The following is a 15,029-nucleotide window of genomic DNA, read 5'->3' on the forward strand; positions in this document are numbered from 1 at the left end:
AATGCAGTAAGAAGTAATGATTGGGAATAATGAAAAACTCACCTTACATGTAAAGCCCGATTCACCATAAAAGTTCACAAAACATGTTTTAAAAATCTATAAAATTATTTATTTAATGAGTGTTAATTAATTTTTTGTGTGAAAGTGTGTTTTTGTTTCTTTTGCAGGTTTGCAGTTTTTTTTCATGAACTATGTTTAGTGATTTTCTAAATCTTTTGATAAGGAGGCATTCTGCCGGCAGTTAGCTATGATAACAACCTCAGTTGGTGATTAATAGGCCATAAAGGCGATTTCATGTTTAGTAGCTGCTGTTGTGTTGGACCAGTGATGACTGTGATTATGGTGTTTTTGTTTATTTATTGACATATTACCATCTAATGCAGTGGTTCTCAACCTGTGGGTCGCGACCCCTTTGGGGGTCGAACGCCCCCTTCACAGGGGTCGCCTAAGACCATCGGAAAACACATATTTCCGATGTGTAAAGAGCAGCTACTGTGTAGAAGGCAGCTACTGTGTTGAAAGCAGCTACTCTGTTAAAAGCAGCTACTGTGTTGAAAGCAGCAGTATTGGAGGTAAAACGACACTTCATGAATTATAATTACTGGGTAAATAATTTTATGGTTGGGGGTCACCACAACATGAGGAACTGTATTAAAGGGTCGCGGCATTAGGAAGGTTGAGAACCACTGATCTAATGCTTTGTAGGTAACAGTCAGGTGTGCTTTTGGGTGGAAATGCCATCAACGGCCTAATATACCCTCCCAAAAAGAATGCTGGAGGCTGAGCTATGGCTATAGACCCAATAGTCCATGGGGTCATCAATTATGGCTTCAGGGAGAGCAGCAATTGACATAAGTCATAATCATTTTCTCCATCTGCTGCCTATTGCCGTGGTCCTGCTGCTGCTTGTGGCTGGAGCATGAAAAGCCTTGATAAAATATGGATTTCACTGCTAGTAATGTTGGTAGTAATGCCTCTGCTGCTTTTATGTCTGACAGTGGAGTTGAAAGAGCAACAATAGTGTGGGAGGGGTAGATGCCACTGGAGGCAACAGGCATTTGGTAAAGATTTGTCATTGATAAACATCAAAAAAGAGGGTGCAAGACCTTATGAATTACCTTTAAAACTGTTTATTACATTAGGAAGGTGTCAAAAACATACTCAAAACCATACAGCTATGAACATCAAGGGATATGCAGACCCCAGTAGCTGACACAGGACACAAGATACTAGTTAATAAAAAAGGTTTAAAGGTAATGCACAAGGTCTTGCACCCTCTTTTTTGTTATTTTTCATTCAATATAAAGATTTCCCCAGTTGGAAAAGGACAGCTTACCTGAGACTTACCAATATTCGAGTGGATCACAACAGCGATGCAGACCTTAAGGCAGAACCAGGGGCAGACTGACCATTCGAGCACTCGGGTACTGCCTGAGGGTCCGGGGTCAGTAGGGGGCCCCATAAAATGCCCCGAGTCACTTTATAGCCTTTTTTTGGTGTGTTTTGAGTGTGGGTAAGGACACAGGGGCCCCATGATCCCCAATTGCCCAGGGACCCCATGAGTTGTCAGTCCACCCCTGGTCAGAACATTTCTAATATGACACCTGCAGCACTGATATGACTGTTTTCTTGTATGAAAGATTAGATATGAGCAGAATGTGGCTATATATTGGTTCAACATAACTTAAATGTTAGAAATCTAATAAAAATAAGTAGTCCAAAAGTAGTAATCTGTTTGTGCAATATGTATCCCTAATTGTCATTGTTCCCACCACCAAAAGCCTCTTCTCCAACCTGCTGGGTATGCAACAAATTATTCTGTTCCTCCTCTTTCCAGCTTCCAGTCTTTTGATGATATGCTTATGAAGAAAATTCCCATTCTGACTTTATATTCATGCAAGTCCATAGTTGCACCCTACAGCAAGAGAGCTGCAGGTAGTTCTTTAAATCCATCCACTTACTCGCTGCATCATGGGGGTTGGTGAGTGCCGTTTCTAACATACAAACAATGTGGATACACCTGACATATTTGGTGGCCTCTCCAAAAGGCCTCACAACAGGCAGAATTTCACCTGTTGTTAGGTCACAGGTCAGTAATGCATGGAAAGGTTATGCCATCTTTGCAGGCAGGCTCGGACTGTGACAAAAAATAGGCCCAGGCATTTTAGACTGAGCAGCCCATTTCTTTTTAAACCAACTTACAGATAATGATGTGAATGTACAATATATGTACAGCGCTGCGTAAAACTGACAGCACAATAAAAGTACCTGTAACAATAAATGACAACTACCGGTTTCTCTATGTCTTTTTGTAATATTTAGCCAGTCTCTGTAATTTAAACATCGTTTCACCTTGCTCCAACATTTGCAGTGACAGCTCACATGTGTGGTATGATCTTCGTTTACATATGCATGCAGGACCTATTTGCGCATGAGCAAGGGGGAATGGGGCTGCTTTAATTTTTTTAAAAATAAGTTTATTATTTTTTATTGAAAATTTTTTTAACATTGTACCTTTAACTTTTTTTTTATCAACTTCATTGCTATTACAAGGGATGAACAATAATATTGTAATATCATGGGCCATGACAGGTCCTCTTTATGGAGAGATCTGGGGTCTTTTACACCCCAAATCTCTCCTCTGGCATCCACTGCAGCCAATCATTAACAGATCAGTCTGAGCAGTTGCTTTACCAGCCAGGTAACAAGCAGGTAAACAAAGAAGCAAAACAGGAAGTGATGAAATCCTTGTTGCTTCCTGTTTCTGATGTCACACAGTGGGAGGAACACCATCCATTCCTCTCACTGTGTGCCTAAAGCTGGATGCCACCAGTTGCACCTTTAATGGGCTCCTCAACCGCATGGGTGAGCTGTGTAAAGACGGTGTTGGCAGTGGTGGGAGAGGGGGTGGGACCTCCTTCCACCTCCTGTAAAAGTAATACAACAGCTTGTTATCCACCGGGATTACTTTTATCTTTTTCAATGGGGCTAAATAATATCTCGATCATTACTGCAGTGATGACTGAGATATCACGCTTCTCATCCAAGGATGTTTATAAACGTATGGCAGGTGGGAAGTGGTTAAAGTGGTTCTAAAGCCTCAAGGTTTTTTACCTTAATGCATTCTATGCATTAAGGTAAAAAACCTTCTGACTCAGCCCATCACCCCCTTATACTTACCTAAACCCCATCGCGATCCAGTGCTGTGCATGAGAGCTGCGGCTCTCCTGGCTTTGTCCCTCCTCACTGGGCAGATCGATAGCAGCGGGAGCCATTGACTTCTGCTCCTGTCAACCAACTCCAGTGACAATGAAGTGGGAAATAGGTCCAAGTCCCACTGTCTGTGTTAATGGATGCAGAAGCGGGGCTCAGGAGCGAGCCCACACCTTTGCCCTATAGGAATTGGTTTGATGGGGGACCCGAGAAGAGAAGGATTGGGGCTGCTCTGTGCAATTCTATTACACAGAGCAGGTAAGTATAGAGATGTTTGTTATTTTTTTTTAAATCTGCTATAACCACTTTAAATGCAAGACAGCTAGTCCAAGAACTCTCTCTCTCTCTCTCTCTCTCTCTCTCTCTCCCTCCCTCCCCCCCCCCTCTCTCTCCCTCTCCCTCTCTCTCACAATGTGAGTGATGCTGAACAGAGGATGACAGAAGGTAAAGTGAAAGCAAAATCTTTACTTCACATTACCTTCTGTTATCCTCTGTTCAGCATCACTCACATTGTGAGAGAGAGAGACAGTGACTAAGGCATCATTCCATCACAGTTAATCGTTTTTACAAAAATTGTCTAACTTGACAAACAACAGAACTGGTAAGTTTGCACAGTGGCACTCACTTTATCAGTGCTGCAGTCTGGCTCTGTGGAGTCTGCGGCTGCAGAGACACCTATCTTGACATCAGGTGATGGGGTCTCCTGCAGCTCCTCCCCCTTCATAATCAGCTGACCTCTAGTTTCCGCCCCCTGGCTCTGATGATCATTCTGTGAACTGAGTAGCCGGCTGGCTGGCCAGCTGCAGGGAGGCCGGATGAGCAGCGCAGGCTCAAGGAGCAGTCCAGCTGACGCAGCTGCCTTGGGCCTCACAAAGGACATGCAGCCCAGCAACTCCGGCCAACCAGGGAGATGCCCAGTGTGCCCTATGGCCAGTCTGGGCCTTTTTGCAGGGCTACTATCTAGCGCTTGCATTGTAGAATCTATGGAGGCAAGAAATGAGTCTACTGGCAAGGGCTAATTCTTCTTGCAATGATTTTTTGCACAGTCAGAAGACAGGGAATTTAGAGAAGATAACTGAATCCCTTCATCACTGGCAATTAACACAGTGCCCAAAGTTTGTAGGGGGTAGTAAGTGAATGGACAAAGTGAAGCCAGTGGTTGGTAAAGATGCAGCAGGTGCAAGCAACAGCTGCTTCCTTAGCAACCATTGACAGCTGTGATAAGTGGTGACATCATTGTCGAAATATGGCCAATTACTTCCCCGCCTATCTGCTTATGTGGCCACTGCTTCCTTACCAACCAACAGCCGGAATCTGTCACATTTGTCCATGTCAAAAGGATCGGCACTGACACAAGCATCTGAATAGCCAGTGTTCAGTCTGAACTTACATTTGGACTGAACACTGAGCTCATCTCTGATTGTGAGCAAAATCCTTTTTTTTGGAAACATATATATAGTTCATCATACCTACTGTGTATCCCTATTCTGTTTTTGCCTCTCTCACGTATTCTCAGTGTTTCCTCACAAAAAGGCAGTTTGGTATACACTATTTTATCCCATATATATTTGGTGTTTAGCATTTAGTGAATTTATATGTGCTTCTATGCTTACTCTTTCAGCATATGCTTGAAGGTATATGTTTGTTAGATGTGACTGTTTTACATGGTTGAGTATTTTTTTCCTTGAATAGTATTTATGTATTCAAACCTGGACTATCTTGTTTAGAAGGATGAATATTTTCCCTACCAAAGAAAGCTCCCAAATGTATCTATAGGGAATTGACACTGTTTTAAGTGTGCTTAAACTACTTTTATGGTATACCTTTTTTATGTATTGAACTTGCTTTTTTGCATTTTGAATACTAAAGTGATTGCCTAGTTGTTAGGCAGTTTGTGACATTTGGTAATATATAAGTGGTGTAGCCCATTATATTTGTAAATGGTGTAGGTCTACACAGAAATATTCACACCATATACGTTTTTCAGATTTTCTGTAATCTTTGCTCACTTCCACTGCCAAAAAGACAGCAGATATTATATCGCAATGAGCTCAGTTGCTGATACATCGTCATGCTCTGCAGGAGACCATCAATACTCTATCATCTGCTAAGCAATAATTCTTTCTCCTTTTTCATACTTATACAGCTCAGTAATACAAAACAGATTTTCAATACTTTAAACTTCCTACTCTACCATCTGCCTCCTCCAGTTTCCTTTATACAATGTTAAGATATTGTCACGTTTGTTAGCGAGAACATGAGAAACAGATTCTCTCTGAAACGTATACTATGTTCTTAGACCCCCTCCTCTTGTTTTTTCCCTAATAAGTTTCATTACCTGGAAGAAACACTTCTAAATGTCCAATGTTCTGCTTGTTCTATCTATCCCATATCTTCCTTTTTTTGTTTTTTCTTTCTCAAACACACAATCATAACACATATACTCTGCAAACATTCTTCAGTCTGCCTTCACTGTCCGTGATCAACTATCAGCAAAATCCAAAGGGTGATCCTCACAATGGTTCTTTGATATCACATTTCACTTTTTATGCATGCAGGGTCCAACTTTTGAAAATCTCCCTTTCTGAACCTTTAAGAGGCTCTCTTTCTCAGAACATTAGTTTAAAAAAACTGATTTCAGTATCTAAAACACACTAGTATCAAATTTAGCTTTCATATATGTTTTGTACAATACTAGAATCATTATTCAAATGTTTTGTAGGATTTTATTTCTAGCTACCTTGATAGGATGTTTTCTAATTTCTTTCAGTAAATGTTTTCAGCCCCCTTTCGCATTGGCGATGCAATCGACTCTACCAGTCAGTTTTTCAGGAGGACCTAATCGGACCATCCATAGACCGGCGGGACAAGTGTCCGCTAACACCTGCAGGCATCTGAACACCAAAAAGAGATGGATGGGGATCCAACCTGTGTGGCAGATCAGATCAGATTACAGTCGGGTGGAAACGGACAAGAGGTCCATTTCCATCCAACCGCCCCAGAGAAAACAGCGGGCTGTGTCTGTGTCCGCTCTGCAGCAGCGGAGCAGACACAGACCTGTCATCCACCTGCTCAATAGAGAGATCCCCCGCTGAGCAGGCGGATCCGCTGACAGATCCGCCCAGTCTGAAAGGGATCTTAAAGTGAATGTTGGCTGTGCAAACTGCATCCTTCGCCACAGCATTTAGATCAGCTTAAGTTTTCCATTACTAGGGCTAATGCTTGCACAGAGCCTAAACCAAAAGGGTGAGGTCTGTGTCAAACTGGCAATCCTGCTAGATATAAGCCTCATATCCCCTGTCTTCTTGCTCCATGTAAGCAACCAGCATAAGAAATAGACATGTGCAATTTGTTTCAGTCCGAATATAAATTCAGACAAATTTTTTGTTATTTGGAGATTCGGAATTCATTTAGTTTAATTTCGTATTTTCGTTTTCTAATAAATTCTAAATTTTCAGAACAATTTGAATTGGTTGAAAATTGATCGACAATTGGAATTCTATTTGAAAAATAGCTGGTTGCTGAGGAGCTGGCCGGCAAGCCTGGCGCCTCGACCTAACAATCAATGACTCATCAGGATTCCCCGCTGACAGCTGAATGTAAAAAAAAATTGCCAGCAATTAAAAATGCTGGAAAAATCTGTATGTGGGTCACCTCCTATCCATTCCAGGCCCTTAGGGCGGGGGTGCGCCACTGCAGGCACCTAGGGCACTTGTCCCACATCTCTTGCATGGTGTCCAGGGTCCCAGACACCCCAATTACCCCCTCCATGGCAGCCGGCATCTCTTTGATTTGGGAGCACAGAAGAATATGTGGTAGGGGAAGCTTTGGGAAGGGAGAGGACTTGGGGGGGGGGTGGAGCACATTTCAAATATGACCCCCCCTTCAAGCACAAGTCCTCATCTCTGCCAAAGCGCCCCCAAACACATATCCTCTTGCCCCCTCCCCCAAATCACTCACTAAAATTTTGTTGACTGCCTGCCAACCCCCCTTTCCCAGTCACTGTCCTCCCTCTTTGCAAGTCTCCATTAAGCTGATTACAGACTTCAGACCAGCATGGCTGCTGCAGAGAAGTGTTCCCGGCCCCTCCTTCTGGCCTGTATTCGTGATAATGTCAGAGTCAAGGAGGAGGCTTCAATCCACAATGCAGTGAGCTTTACAGGCAGTTGGTGGCGAGATATGCTGGCTGCCTTAGAGGGCGTGATTGTGGCTTGTGGAACCCCAGGAACCCTGGAAGTAATGTGAGGCAGAAATCTGGGGTAATGCGCCCCTGCCATATCAGTTAGTGGAACCAAGTCCTGGAACATATTTCAGCACTGGGTTCCAGGATTCATCCCAGATTCACAGGTCATCAGAATTTAAATCAAATCTCAGGAGAATACCTGTGTAGTAGGCTCCTTGTACGAGAGGATTCAGAAGGAATCACACGTTCTGCAGTCGGACCTCCCTCTCCCTCCCCTATTGTAAAACCTGGGCATTCTGCCAAGCTTATGACTCATCCACTTCACAGCAAAGAGCTCTCAGAAAAGTATGCTGGGAAGGGGAGGGAGCAGGAAGAGAAGGGGAGAACGGAGAGACACACGAGGCGGGAGAAAGACAGGGACATGTGGAGCCCGTCCAAGGAGAGGAGGAGGCACCACAGCACTCAGCACGGATAGAGGGACCCTGCTGTGTGTTCGGAGTCTGATGAGCTGTCCCACTGGGAGAGAGTAAGACACACCATTTACACTTTGCATATAGACTGGGACATCCGCACCCCACTGCTGGGATCTCATCCATCCGGGGCCCTGTGCAAGCCGCAGATCCCCCTGCCTGCTTTGTCCCTCACCATCAGTGTAATTGAGACTGTCTGCCCCGGGGACTGACACATACTGGGAGATTGCATCCGGCGACTGCTCCTGGTCTGGGGTGCTTTGTGTTGCTTCTAGACACTGAGGTTGGATCCTCTCAGCCCAGAAACCTAGTGAAATTTGATGTAACCCACACCAGCTGAAACTCCAAAGAAGCCTTCAGCTGCTATTTACTTCATTGGAAGGACTAAACGTGCACCAACTAGAGCTCCACCATTACAAGGACTGAAGTGGGGGAATCTGGCTTAGTAGTTTTATTAGAGGTACCTCTTTATTGCATTCTGTTCTGACTCTGAGGTGATTTTTGGCTCACGCCCCTCAGAAGCAGAATCATACACCGGTGTGGGTAATACATTTCATTGATAGAGTATAAGTAAGTTTATTTGTTTGATATCAGTTGTATTCTGCTTAAAGTGCAACTCTGCCATCCGGAGACTCTTGGCTGTGAAGCCCTCTAGTGGCAGACCAAATTTACTGCATTGCATAAAAGAAGAAAAGTAAGTTTTGAAGTTTGAAAGGGGAACCCCACCCCTCTACACTGCATTTCATTCTCCATAAAATTGTTCTTGTTTCATTTAACCCTGTGTCTGCAGATTTCTTGGTGGTGTATTTGCTATTCATTACCAGTTGTGCCAGAGGGATTGGGTTTGCTTAGGGTTGGATCTATTGAGCGCAGGACCCATAATATATTCCAGCTTGTCCCAAAGGGCAGTGCTACACCAGCAAATCCTGGATGGTTGGAAGGTATGCATATGTTTATGCTGTACAGGTATTCAAGGTAACGTGTAGCCACTCTTTAAGAGGCTCTTTCCAGTCATCTCTGTCCAGATTCCTATAACTCTAAAGATGTCACAGGCACTCTTGCATGACTTTCAAGTTTAGATTAGGCTTCTTTACATGTGAGAGAACAAAGCAGTGAGTGACAGTTGAAGCACACTAGGGTTAATCCTAGAAACAAGGAGATTTTGATATGAATGTGAAAGAATTTGCCTGGAAAGTACAGTTGAAGTAACTCTATTACTATACTTGATGACAATGGATGTTTTTAAGGACCAAGCATCTAAGAGGTGCATCCAATGTCATCAATTAGTCCTTGCTTCTGTAACATGACTGCGATATCCCAAATGTTAGTAATTACAGTTTTGTCACAATTGGGGAAAGGACTGTACAGTACTACCTTAGTGCAGCTGGCTAGCCCATACTGCCTATGGTTACTGAAATTTTGAGACAGTTATAAAATTCCTTCCTCTTAAACTTTGTCAATCACTTATGTTTGCCTTATGTTTATGTCAAATAATCTTGTGGTGCCAGTTTCACTGAAACATCCAAAGACTACAGTTTATAGACATTATCCTGCAAAAAAAACCTACAGAGTGAGCCTTTAAAGTGATTCAAATGTTCAATTTAAAAAATGAAAAAAACAATCTTACGTACCTGCTCTTTGCAATGGTTTTACGCAGAGCAGCCCTGATCCTCCTCTTCTTGGGTCACCCACTGGCACTCCTCCCCTCTGCTAATTGCCCCCATAGCAAGCTGCTTTCTATGGGGGCACGAATGCGGACTTGCTCCTGAGGCAGCTTAGTGTGTCCATAGACACACAGAGCATGGCTCACCCCTACCCTTCCTCCTGGCTAATGGCTCTTATTGCTGTGTCTGAGCCAATTAGAAGTGAGAGCCAAGAGAGCCTCTGCTCTCAAGCACATTGCTGGATAGAATTAAGTTCCGGAAAGTAAAAGGAGGTCTGCGGGAGAGCTGCATACTCAAACATTCAGCCTTTAGAACCCCTTTAAATCCCTTTTATAGTAGCAGAAAAACTACAGACCTCCTAAAGATACTGTTATATTATTACAAAGAAATATATATATTTATTGTCCTTTACAAGGTAAAAAAGTTGAAGGCAACAACTTAAATTGCTGAGGGGTGAAACCTCCAATGGTATCTGTAACCAGATCACTTTTTTTTATTGCATTACATTTATCAACAAAAATATTGTTTCTTATATCATGGTACCACACATTCACTTTTGCATGTTTAATCTGTTGCCCAAATGTCAATGGTATTGTTCATTCAAGTGCAAAGCAAAATAATTAATGGCTATGTGCAAAGTTTAGTAACCCAAAACGACTAACCAGTGCTCATTTTTTTATTGACATGACTCTCATACACATAAATCCTAGTTAGACGCTAAGGGTTACTAGAGTCATTGCACATTTGCAGTTCTATTTATTAAAGTATAACTAAACCCAGGACCCTGCATTCACTATATCTGGTCTCCCACAGTACACAGAACATGGAAATGCAATTATTTTAGTAAATATAAACTGCTAAATACCTTTCCTCATCAGCAGTTAGAGCAGTCTTGTGACTTCTATCAGTGTCCAGCAGAGCAATGGCTAAAGCCTGTAGGAGTTTTCATTCTCTCACTGCCCTTAACCTCTGACCCTCTGTCTGGACAGTGCTGATTGGCCCTGTGCTGATCACATGCACCCTCCCAAGAAAAAGAAAAACTTCTCTAGCAATACACACTAAACTGATCATGTGCAGCTTGCCCCCAAGGCTCTGTTCTATCAGCAGAAGGATTGGAGACTGTGGAAGAAAGGGAAGATTAGAGAAGACAGGATCAAACAGACTTTTTACACAATACAGAGGAATAACCCCTTAGGTTCCACAGTGAGTATAACAAGCATACTTTACTGCATATACAGACTGATTTTACTGTTGTGGGTTTAGTAACACTTTAACGAAACCGGTGTGTCTTACAATAAAGTCAGAAAGAATCAAAACTATGTGTCTACTTCTCTTTTCCACAGAACACAGACTGTTATTGGAATAGGATACAGAATGTTCTCCATGTACATACATAACTTACATAATGGTGTTTTGAAGCAAACTATTGCGTAGGGTACACCTCAATGTCACGCTGTCAAACTTAACATCTATAACCATTTGCATTTGACACGTGATTGTCATGCGGTCTCAGAAAGGAATTTCTCAGCAAATGACCTTTGAGAAATGAAAGAGAAGCCCGCCTGAACACAAAGACATTTGAAGCATATGTTATGCATATAAACTTTAATAACCTTTTTTGTAATACAAGTAAACAGAAGTATGCCATACCTTCCAACCAATGTATGTTCAGAATAGAATCCAACACCCACATGGACCTATGCTAATTCCAGACATATGACAATTTTCTAATCAAGCTCTAAATAATATGACATGATACTGCTTGCTAAAAAAATTTCTAGATATGTTGTGCTGAGGAAAGCCATGTAGTTTATTAACCTCCTTGGCGGTATGATTCTTTCCGATTTTTTGTGCTGAAAGCGGTACCATTTTTTTGCATGGAAATATGTAGTTTTTTATTGTAGGCCTGTAATTTTTAGGAATAACTCACTGAAATCTGTCCGAACAAGAGTCTATTAAACATTCCGGATATGATCAAATTTGAAACACGAAATCATAAATTATAATTTAATAAATAATCATAAAAAATAATAATATAATAATAATAAATTTAATTCAATAATATAATCAAACCAAACACACTGAAATTTGAAATACAGAAGCAAATTCGCACATCGCTGAGCAAAGTCGCAAAATCGTTTTCAGTGTCTGATGACGAATTTCCCCACGAATCATTATCACTCAATTCTGCAAGTGGTTCTGATTTACTATCGCTGTTCTAAAACCGCTTTTGATGTAAAGGGGCGCTTTTTGGACGCCATGGACTTTTCTAAGTTTCCAGGCAGAAAGAACATTCAAAATGCAGGCAGGGCACAGGACAAAGCAGTAGGGACAAAATATATGTGAAATGCATTGAAACAGCAATGACAGCAAAAATGACATTTTTTAAAAATTTCAAATTTCCTGCCGGTTCCAGCGCCCGTACGTCCCGACGTCACAGGGACAGGAACACAGAAGCCGGATGCCGGCATCGGCCGGAGGAGATGGCCGGGGATGCTGCAGGGGACACATCGCGGGAGCGAAGGACAAGGTAAGTGCTGCAGGGACCCCCAGAGCAGCGCCGCATGGTAAGCCCGAGTGTAGCTCGGGGTTACCGCTCTTGGTATAGAAATTTTACCCCGAGCTACACTCGGGATTACTGCTAAGGAGGTTAAAATCCTGAGTCATGCCTAATCACCTTTTTTTCAGTAAAACAAAGAAATAATCAGTTCAAAGTAGATTACATAAAAATGGTGAATCTGAATTTTTGTAACTCTGGTAATCTATTCGTTTTCAATATGAGACTACGAGGTGGTATAAAAATGTTTTGAGACTAGTTTTGTAACACAACAGCAGGCAGCACAAGACTGCATGCACAGTCACAGGGTGCACCAACCTTCATAAGTCAGTGTGCCAAAAGACATTGTAAAAGAAAGCAAAAAGGCGCACTGGCCTAATGCATTTATCCCACAGGGGTTTATTGATGAAAAACAAGGATTAAAAAATACTCACAAACCAAGATGAGAATGAAGCTTAACCCCTTTGCTCCGGCGCCTCTAAGGGTTTAAGGGTTTCAGAAGCCAGGAGGCGGGGCGGGGTTTAGGTTCATGTGACTGCTGTGACACGCCATCAAGGTGGTCACATGATCGGGAAAGGTCCCAATCGAAAGAGGAGATCGGGACCTTTCCATGAGTACCAGCCATGTGTGCTGGGACATGTGTGCGCATACTCTCAGCACATATGTTCTTTTTTAATAGAACGCAAATGTGCGGCCGCTCGGCGTCTAGGCCCAGATGCCGGGAAGCTGCACATTTGCGTGAAGAGGTTAATAAATCACAAAGATAATTTTGAGAAGGGCCCACGAGTGAGATTCCGTCAAATGGACTTCTTCCAGGGGCCTGGACTGGCGCGTTTCGTAAGCAACTGCTGTACTGCACTATTCAGGGAAGGTTTCCTGATGGTGACAACAGTGGAATATGTCTGTACAAAGTGCAGTGGCATGACTATGTTCTCATTTGAGAGAGATTGGGATGCGGTTACAACACAGCAGAATAATTGAGACGCAGGAGCATAGAGTTGTCACCTTATAAAAATAAGTGTTTACACGAGGACTCTTATAGGAGGATCAGTGAGTATTAATGAAAATGTCAGATTTAAAAACATTAAAAATAAAATTTGGAATGCAAGTGACATGCCGAATACATGTCTCACCCAGATGGTGATAGTTAAAAAGCATTGTCTTAGGAAGGAGTAAGCCTAAATGTATTGTCATCTAGTCTAATGGGATTGCGGGGGCAGAACCGCAATCCATTGCGTGCAGCCATGAAGATGTTCTAGAAATGGATTATTACAGAATAGTGAGCATACTTTTTTGCATTTTAGCTACAAACAAAATACTTTTGGCATGCCAGTGCTGACAAAGGAAAGGCACACATTATATTTGAACTCCCATAATTTGAGCTTTCCTCAATCAAGGCTGTCAAATCTCCTCTAAGAACTTCATGATGAAATGGGTAATTGAGGTTAGCATATGAATTGGGTAATTGAAGTTAGCAGTCATGCATGATAAATTACCGGGAAGTGGAACAACACAATGCAACTTTTCAGTAGCTCTATGAAAAATAACTTTCCAAACCCCACAGAATTATTAGAACTGGGTGGTCGGTGTCTATTTGCTCATAAGTGAACATAGCATATGACATGTTAAAAGTGATCACTTTTAAAAAGTAACTCCAACCAAAACTTTTTTTTTTAAAAAACTTGAGAGGTTTTTATTACTATCTGTGATCCCAATGGTGAGATTTCCTTTACTTTCTGACCTGGTAATAGTGTTGTCACTAGGACAGAATGTGCAGGAAAATCCCAATGGTGAGATTTCCTTTACTTTCTGTCCTGGTAAAAATGATGTCACTAGGACAGAATGTGCAATAAAATCTTTCCAGGGGTCTTAGACAGCAATCAAACCTTTCTTAACATTCTCCAAAACTAAAACAAATGTTTAAATGGAGATGTACTTTAAGTGCAGTAGCCCATTGCCACAAAAAGAATTCCACTTTCCTGACCTGACTTTAGAACAATTGATTGTGATTGGTTGGTATTGAGATAAGTAAATTAATTTCCACATTCAGAATGTCTGGTCACCCACCTAGATCCAATAACTCTGGCCACACATGGGGTGAGAATCCTCATCTCCTGTGATGGCATAAGCGCCATGCTTCCTTATGAAAATAAGGGAATAGTTAAAAATAATAAATAGCACCACACATCTTTAATGGAGTTGAAACATTTTGTACTCCTTTACTATTTTTTTTTTAAACATAATAACTATTTAATAAGCTAATTAGTCATTAAAATAGTAAAAAAAATTAACATATAACTATAAATAAAAGAAGTAATTGGCTTCGCCACTACAGGTCAAGCCAAAAATACTGTACAACATCAACCAATTACGACACTATTCTAGTGATATTGCCCCTTTGAAACGAGCTGCACCTTATTCAGTAAAGACTTGCAATAGTTTTTTTCTGAGTTCTAACTTGTCCAGATTTAGGTAGTTCTTCTTTAGGCTACTTTATGTGGCGGTTCACATATATGCAGATTGGATGTGGTTTGAACCGCATCCAATCCGCATGACATGTGAAATAACATTACTTCCTATGGTGCTTGCTCACATATATCCAGTACATCTGGTGCGGATTCAGTGCGGATTGAAAAAAGAATGCTATCCGATTTCTGAGCAGAGCAGTTCGGTTCAGGTGAAGATTACAGGCTATTGACTTCTCTGGGAACTGTTTCTAAACCGTACATGTGTGAAAAGGATAAAATCCTGACCCAGGGGTGGACTGACCATTCGAGCACTCGGGCACTGCCCGAGGGCCCGGGATCAATAGGGGGCTGCTCCTGGTACCTTTTATAGGCTTTTGGGTGTGCTTTGAGTGTGGGCAAGGACACAGGGGCCCCATGATCCCCTATTGATCCCCCATGAGTTGTCAGTCCGCCCATGTCCTGACCTGATCCTGT

This window comes from Staurois parvus, unplaced genomic scaffold, assembly GCF_062004578.1.
Source record: "Staurois parvus isolate SC_StPar_1 unplaced genomic scaffold, SC_StPar_1.0 ptg000013l, whole genome shotgun sequence".
In the NCBI taxonomy this organism is placed as follows: Eukaryota; Metazoa; Chordata; class Amphibia; order Anura; family Ranidae; genus Staurois; species Staurois parvus.